Source organism: Hyla sarda, chromosome 12 (assembly GCF_029499605.1).
Source record: "Hyla sarda isolate aHylSar1 chromosome 12, aHylSar1.hap1, whole genome shotgun sequence".
Lineage (NCBI taxonomy): Eukaryota > Metazoa > Chordata > Amphibia > Anura > Hylidae > Hyla > Hyla sarda.
This window is the reverse complement of record NC_079200.1, coordinates 10,880,774-10,887,702: the sequence shown is the minus strand read 5'-3', so window position 1 is coordinate 10,887,702 and position 6,929 is coordinate 10,880,774. Positions and strand designations below refer to the sequence as shown.

The 6,929-nt window shown below is 42.1% G+C and overlaps 1 pseudogene; it reads left to right on the top strand.

The window, feature by feature from the left end:
* Positions 1-1,781: 1,781 nt before the first annotated feature.
* Positions 1,782-2,808, top strand: LOC130296731 (phosphoribosyl pyrophosphate synthase-associated protein 2-like; annotated as a pseudogene).
* Positions 2,809-6,929: the final 4,121 nt, after the last annotated feature.

Sequence of the window (6,929 nt, the reverse complement as noted above, 5' to 3'; positions counted from 1 at the left end):
AGACCAGCTAAGCCAAGATAAGTCATCATAGCTGCCCCAAAACTAAAAGTCCTAAAGTACAACTTTACCACATTTATTGCACTACCAAAGTTTGCTGTTATACTGCATGGACTATAACATCTGCCTACAAGAACATTCAGTTAAAGTAGTTTCTGTAGCCCTGCATCTATGGTCTTTATTGCCCCAGCAACTGGCCCAGGAAGCTGCAAAACCTTGGAGAGTGGAGGTTAACACTAGCCTGGCGTCACAAATTCTATTCCAGTCACTACACCCTGTCAATACCCTACAACACCCCACCCTGTTAACCATCACAATTTCATTGTTGAATACATTAACTAAACCCTTCAAAAACTTCCCGAAAAGCTGAATTAATTTAGCCCCCGTAAGAATTCATACGCTTTGACAAAAGAATCATGAGGCATAATGGCTGACACAACTGAAGAGGTGTGACTACGTATAAATGGGGGGTAAATTACAACCTTGTGTCACTTCAAAATGTAACACCAATTCCAGCCAAAAAGGCATCAGAGTACTGCTTCTGTCCATGAAATCGATTTATTGGAACAGCCCATTTAGAAAAAATACCATATCTTACAATTATTAAATATTGGGTCAGGGAGGTATGTCCACAGCCTCTATCATATAAAGCTGGTATCTCTATCCCAATACCTTTAAAATGAATCCTCACATGACCCATATGTATGGATATGTGTTCGAACTTTACCCACTGGGCAAACCATATGCAATAGGGGGGTCATGTCAGGTATCCCTAGAAAGGGGAGTTGATTGAGAACCTAAATATAGGAAAATTATGTGGGTGCCTGGCAAGTGATGGAAGATGGAGACATTTTACTACTTCTTGGGCATAAATGTATGACTAGTAGGGGGCAACTTCTCTTACTGAGAGGATAATGTGGGAGTTAGTGCACACAAAGCTGGGCCAGGGAAACCATCTGTACATGGATAATTTTTACACCAGTATCCCCCTATAAATCTTTACAATTTTTTTAGCATTACTATTTCTCCTACAAGAGGAGAATTAAAAATTTAGAAAAAGGCGAAATTATTCAAATTTTTATGGTATTTTTAGGGTTTTTCACGAAAACTGCTGCATTTATGTACACAAATTTACCGCTAATATAAAGTACAATAAGTCATTTATTACCATAAACAGAAACAAGTCAGATTTGAAAAATTGGGCCCGGTCACTAAGGCAAAAACTGGGGGCGCCCTTAAGGGGTTAAAAAGTTGCCGTCTGTTTAACATAAATGATGATAGTGAAGAAGAATCTCCAACTACAATACTGGTTCACTACTACTTGGCTCAGCACTATAACAAGATTGGGAGACCTTCTATAGCCCTGGAATACATAAATGCTATTATAGAGATCAACCCAGGAGGGGAAGGTAGGGGGTTATACCTGGAGGTCAGCTGTTCAGAGATCGTCACCCCTGTGTCACAGGTGGGAGACCTGTCCTACAAAGCCCTGACTGTGTATCCCCTGCTATATTATTTATCATATTCTCTGCAGTTTTGACTTATTTTAACCTCCTTTTTTTGCCCAAAATGCACTCTTTGCCCTGATACACTCCACACACCATGCAACTCCTTATTGTCAGTTAATTTTACCCCCCCCCCCCCATTTCATCAAATTCTGTGCCCCAGTATGCCACTAATTATTTTCCTTTTACCACCAAAACATTGAGCAAAATTTGTTGTTCAGTATGTCAAATTATTTTCATTGTACCCCCCAATTTTTAATTTTTTTTTTAGATTTACTTATGAACGTTACCAAGGGTGGTCTGATCCCATTGTCCTCCTTTTCCAATGCCTCCTGCATAGAGCTGGCCAAGAAGATTGCAGAACGCCTTGGGGTTGAGCTTGGCAAGGTCCAGGTATACCAGGAACAAAGCAAAGAGACCCGTGTTCAGATTGAAGAATCAGTCCAAGTAAAAACATATTTATCATACAGACAGTTTCTAAGGATGGAGCATTTAATCATGATGTACGCATGCGGTCTCCATGATGTGCAAAGCTGGTGTAACCCCCTTAAACCCCATGGACCTGAATCAGAAAGAAATTCAGTGCTTCTTCAATATTCCTGTGGACATTCTACGAGCACCTCCGTAAATTTAAGAAGAGATTCCTGACTACAGAAATGCTGTTATTGTATCCAAATAACCATCATCTGCAAAAAGAACTGAGTCTTTTGCCGAAAGGTTACAGCTGGGGATCGGCGTTATCCATGGGGAAGCTCAGGATGCAAAATCCCACATGGTAGATGGAAGACATTCACCTCCAGCTGTCAAGACCTTGGCCGTCGTCATTCACCCATCATTGGAGATACCTTTGATGTTCATCAAAGAAAAGCCTCCTATGACTGTCATCGGTGATGTTGGTGGAAGGATAGCCATCTTTGTTATATTATCGACGACATAGACAGTTTGATAGCTGCTGCAGAAACATTGAAAGAACTAGAAAGCTAAAAAAAAAAAAACCTTCATCATGGCCGCTCATGGGCTCTTGTCCTCAGATGCCCCTAGGTTAATAGAGGAGTTGGCAATCGAAGACGTAGTTGTAACCAACACAATCCCCCACAAAATCCAAAAACTGCAGTGCCCCAAAATCAAGACAGTGGACATCAGCATGATCCTGTCCGAAGCCGCCCGCCACATCCACAATGGAGAGTCCATGTCTTATCTCTTCAGACATATTGGAGTGGAATTAATCTTTTGCCATTTCGTTTAATTTTTTTGGTCCATATTTTATTTTAGGAATTATACCAAGGGCCAACTCTAGAATTGTACAATGTCTCATGTAAGCTCTTACCTTAAAACTTCAACAAAAGCCATGTTTTCCAAGCTGTCTACCTGTAGGCTTGTTTTTGTGCTAATTTTTAGCGATCAAAATTTTCACAAAACACATAAGATACAAAAAAAAAAGCAGTAATACTAGACAATATCTGCACTTAAATCAGAGACACAGGTCACATGGCCAAGGGAGAGGAGAGCATCCAAGCCGGAATGAGGACCCCTAGTGGCCAAAGATATAGTTAAGTATATTTATAAAACTATAAATACTATTTTTTTTTTGTTTTCATAAGTTACAGTGCCCAATTAAGTATTCACTACAAGATATGGACAATTATGAACATTTTTTATTTTTTTTTATTACTGTACATCTCGATACAACATTGTTGACAGCTCATAAACTCATTGAGAGCCCTGTGCAAAAGGCCCATTAAATGCGAATTCCTAATTCTGTTCAGATAATGAATCATCACTATATGGACTTTTACAGTCATCTCCACTAATCACAACTTGTTTTTAATCAGAATGACATCCAATATCTTTTAGTTACACCTGTCCTTTCTCCCCAAATAACCGCAAAATCCCTTCTTCATACATCTCTTCTTTGAATACATCTTGTATATTCTTTTTTGAAATTTTTGGATAATTACAAAAAAAATAAAACATAATTTCAATTAAAATAAATGAGACGAATGGAGCACACTGCGCTGCGCAGGCCTCTCTCTTTCTATGCTTTAATGATCCATATAAATATAATTTAAAATTAAAGGAGATATCCAATAGTGAAAAATCTGAAAATAAGTACCTGCCACAGGCTAGACCTTGACTCCATGATGCCACCGCACTTTTCATTATATGTCTGCCCCATCCTGTTTGTATGCTATGCCACTGTGAAAATAGCAGCACTTCCCGGTTATGGAGCCTGAGCTCCCATCATCCTCTTCACTCTGAAAAAAATTACTTCCTCTCAAGTCTGTAACATAATGTACACCCCCAAAGCCTGCCCAAATCACGCCCTACTGTGCTAAATCTCTGCCCTTCTTATTGCTCACCAATCACAGCACTCACATATTAAACCAATCACAGCACTCACATATTGAACCAATCACAGCACTCACATATTGAACCAATCACAGCACTCACATATTGAACCAATCACAGCACTCCTGCTTGAGCCTGAATGAGGACGTACACAGCTCCTCCCTCCCCCGCTCTGTTTACACAGGACCTAATTTATCATGGGGAGGTTTCAAGTTTGCACGGGGAAAGCACTGAGCAGGAGATGTGTGAGGAGACATATTACACTGCACGGGCTGGGGATGATTTCTATATGTGAGGAGACATATTACACTGCAGGGGCTGGGGATGATTTCTATATGTGAGGAGACATATTACACTGCACTGCACGGGCTGGGGATGATTTCTATATGTGAGGAGACATATTACACTGCAGGGGCTGGGGATGATTTCTATATGTGAGGAGACATATTACACTGCACGGGCTGGGGATGATTTCTATATGTGAGGAGACATATTACACTGCACTGCACGGGCTGGGGATGATTTCTATATGTGAGGAGACATATTACACTGCACGGGCTGGGGATGATTTCTATATGTGAGGAGACATATTACACTGCAGGGGCTGGGGATGATTTCTATATGTGAGGAGACATATTACACTGCAGGGGCTGGGGATGATTTCTATATGTGAGGAGACATATTACACTGCACGGGCTGGGGATGATTTCTATATGTGAGGAGACATATTACACTGCACTGCAGGGGCTGGGGATGATTTCTATATGTGAGGAGACATATTACACTGCACGGGCTGGGGATGATTTCTATATGTGAGGAGACATATTACACTGCACGGGCTGGGGATGATTTCTATATGTGAGGAGACATATTACACTGCAGGGGCTGGGGATGATTTCTATATGTGGGGAGACATATTACACTGCACGGGCTGGGGATGATTTCTATATGTGAGGAGACATATTACACTGCACGGGCTGGGGAAGATTTCTATATGTGAAGAGACATATTACACTGCAGGGGCTGGAGATGATTTCTATATGTGAGGAGACATATTACACTGCACGGGCTGGGGATGATTTCTATATGTGAGGAGACATATTACACTGCAGGGGCTGGGGATGATTTCTATATGTGAGGAGACATATTACACTGCACAGGCTGGAGATGATTTCTATATGTGAGGAGACATATTACACTGCACGGGCTGGGGATGATTTCTATATGTGAGGAGACATATTACACTGCACGGGCTGGGGATGATTTCTATATGTGAGGAGACATATTACACTGCACGGGCTGGGGAAGATTTCTATATGTGAGGAGACATATTACACTGCACGGGCTGGGGATGATTTCTATATGTGAGGAGACATATTACACTGCACGGGCTGGGGATGATTTCTATATGTGAGGAGACATATTACACTGCAGGGGCTGGGGATGATTTCTATATGTGAGGAGACATATTACACTGCAGGGGCTGGGGATGATTTCTATATGTGAGGAGACATTACACTGCAGGGGCTGGGGATGATTTCTATATGTGAGGAGACATAATACACTGCACGTGCTGGGGATGATTTCTATATGTGAGGAGACATATTACACTGCAGGGGCTGGAGATGATTTCTATATGTGAGGAGACATATTACACTGTAGGGGCTGGGGATGATTTCTATATGTGAGGAGACATATTACACTGCAGGGGCTGGGGATGATTTCTATATGTGAGGAGACATATTACACTGCAGGGGCTGGGGATGATTTCTATATGTGAGGAGACATATTACACTGCAGGGGCTGGGGATGATTTCTATATGTGAGGAGACATATTACACTGCAGGGGCTGGGGATGATTTCTATATGTGAAGAGACATATTACACTGCACGGGCTGGGGATGATTTCTATATGTTAGGAGACATATTACACTGCACGGGCTGGGGAAGATTTCTATATGTGAGGAGACATATTACACTGCAGGGGCTGGGGATGATTTCTATATGTGAGGAGACATATTACACTGCAGGGGCTGGGGATGATTTCTATATGTGAGGAGACATATTACACTGCAGGGGCTGGGGATGATTTCTATATGTGAGGAGACATATTACACTGCACGGGCTGGGGATGATTTCTATATGTGAGGAGACATATTACACTGCACGGGCTGGGGATGATTTCTATATGTGAGGAGACATATTACACTGCAGGGGCTGGGGATGATTTCTATATGTGAGGAGACATATTACACTACAGGGGCTGGGGATGATTTCTATATGTGAGGAGACATATTACACTGCAGGGGCTGGGGATGATTTCTATATGTGAGACATATTACACTGCATGGGCTGGGGATGATTTCTATATGTGCGGAGACATATTACGCTGCAGGGGCTGGGGATGATTTCTATATGTGAGGAGACATATTACACTGCACAGGCTGGGGATGATTTCTATATGTGAGGAGACATATTACACTGCAGGGGCTGGGGATGATTTCTATATGTGAGGAGACATATTACACTGCAGGGGCTGGGGATGATTTCTATATGTGAGGAGACATTACACTGCAGGGGCTGGGCATGATTTTTATATGTGAGGTGACATATTACACTGCAGGGGCTGGGGATGATTTCTATATGTGAGGAGACATATTACACTGCAGGGGCTGGGGATGATTTCTATATGTGAGGAGACATAATACACTGCAGGGGCTGGGGATGATTTCTATGTGAGGAGACATATTACACTGCAGGGGCTGGGGATGATTTCTATATGTGAGGAGACATATTACACTGCACGGGCTGGGGATGATTTCTATATGTGAGGAGACATATTACACTGCAGGGGCTGGGGATGATTTCTATATGTGAGGAGACATATTACACTGCAGGGGCTGGGGATGATTTCTATATGTGAGGAGACATATTACACTGCAGGGGCTGGGGATGATTTCTATATGTGAGGAGACATATTACACTGCACGGGCTGGGGATGATTTCTATATGTGAGGAGACATATTACACTGCAGGGGCTGGGGATGATTTCTATATGTGAGGAGACATATTACACTG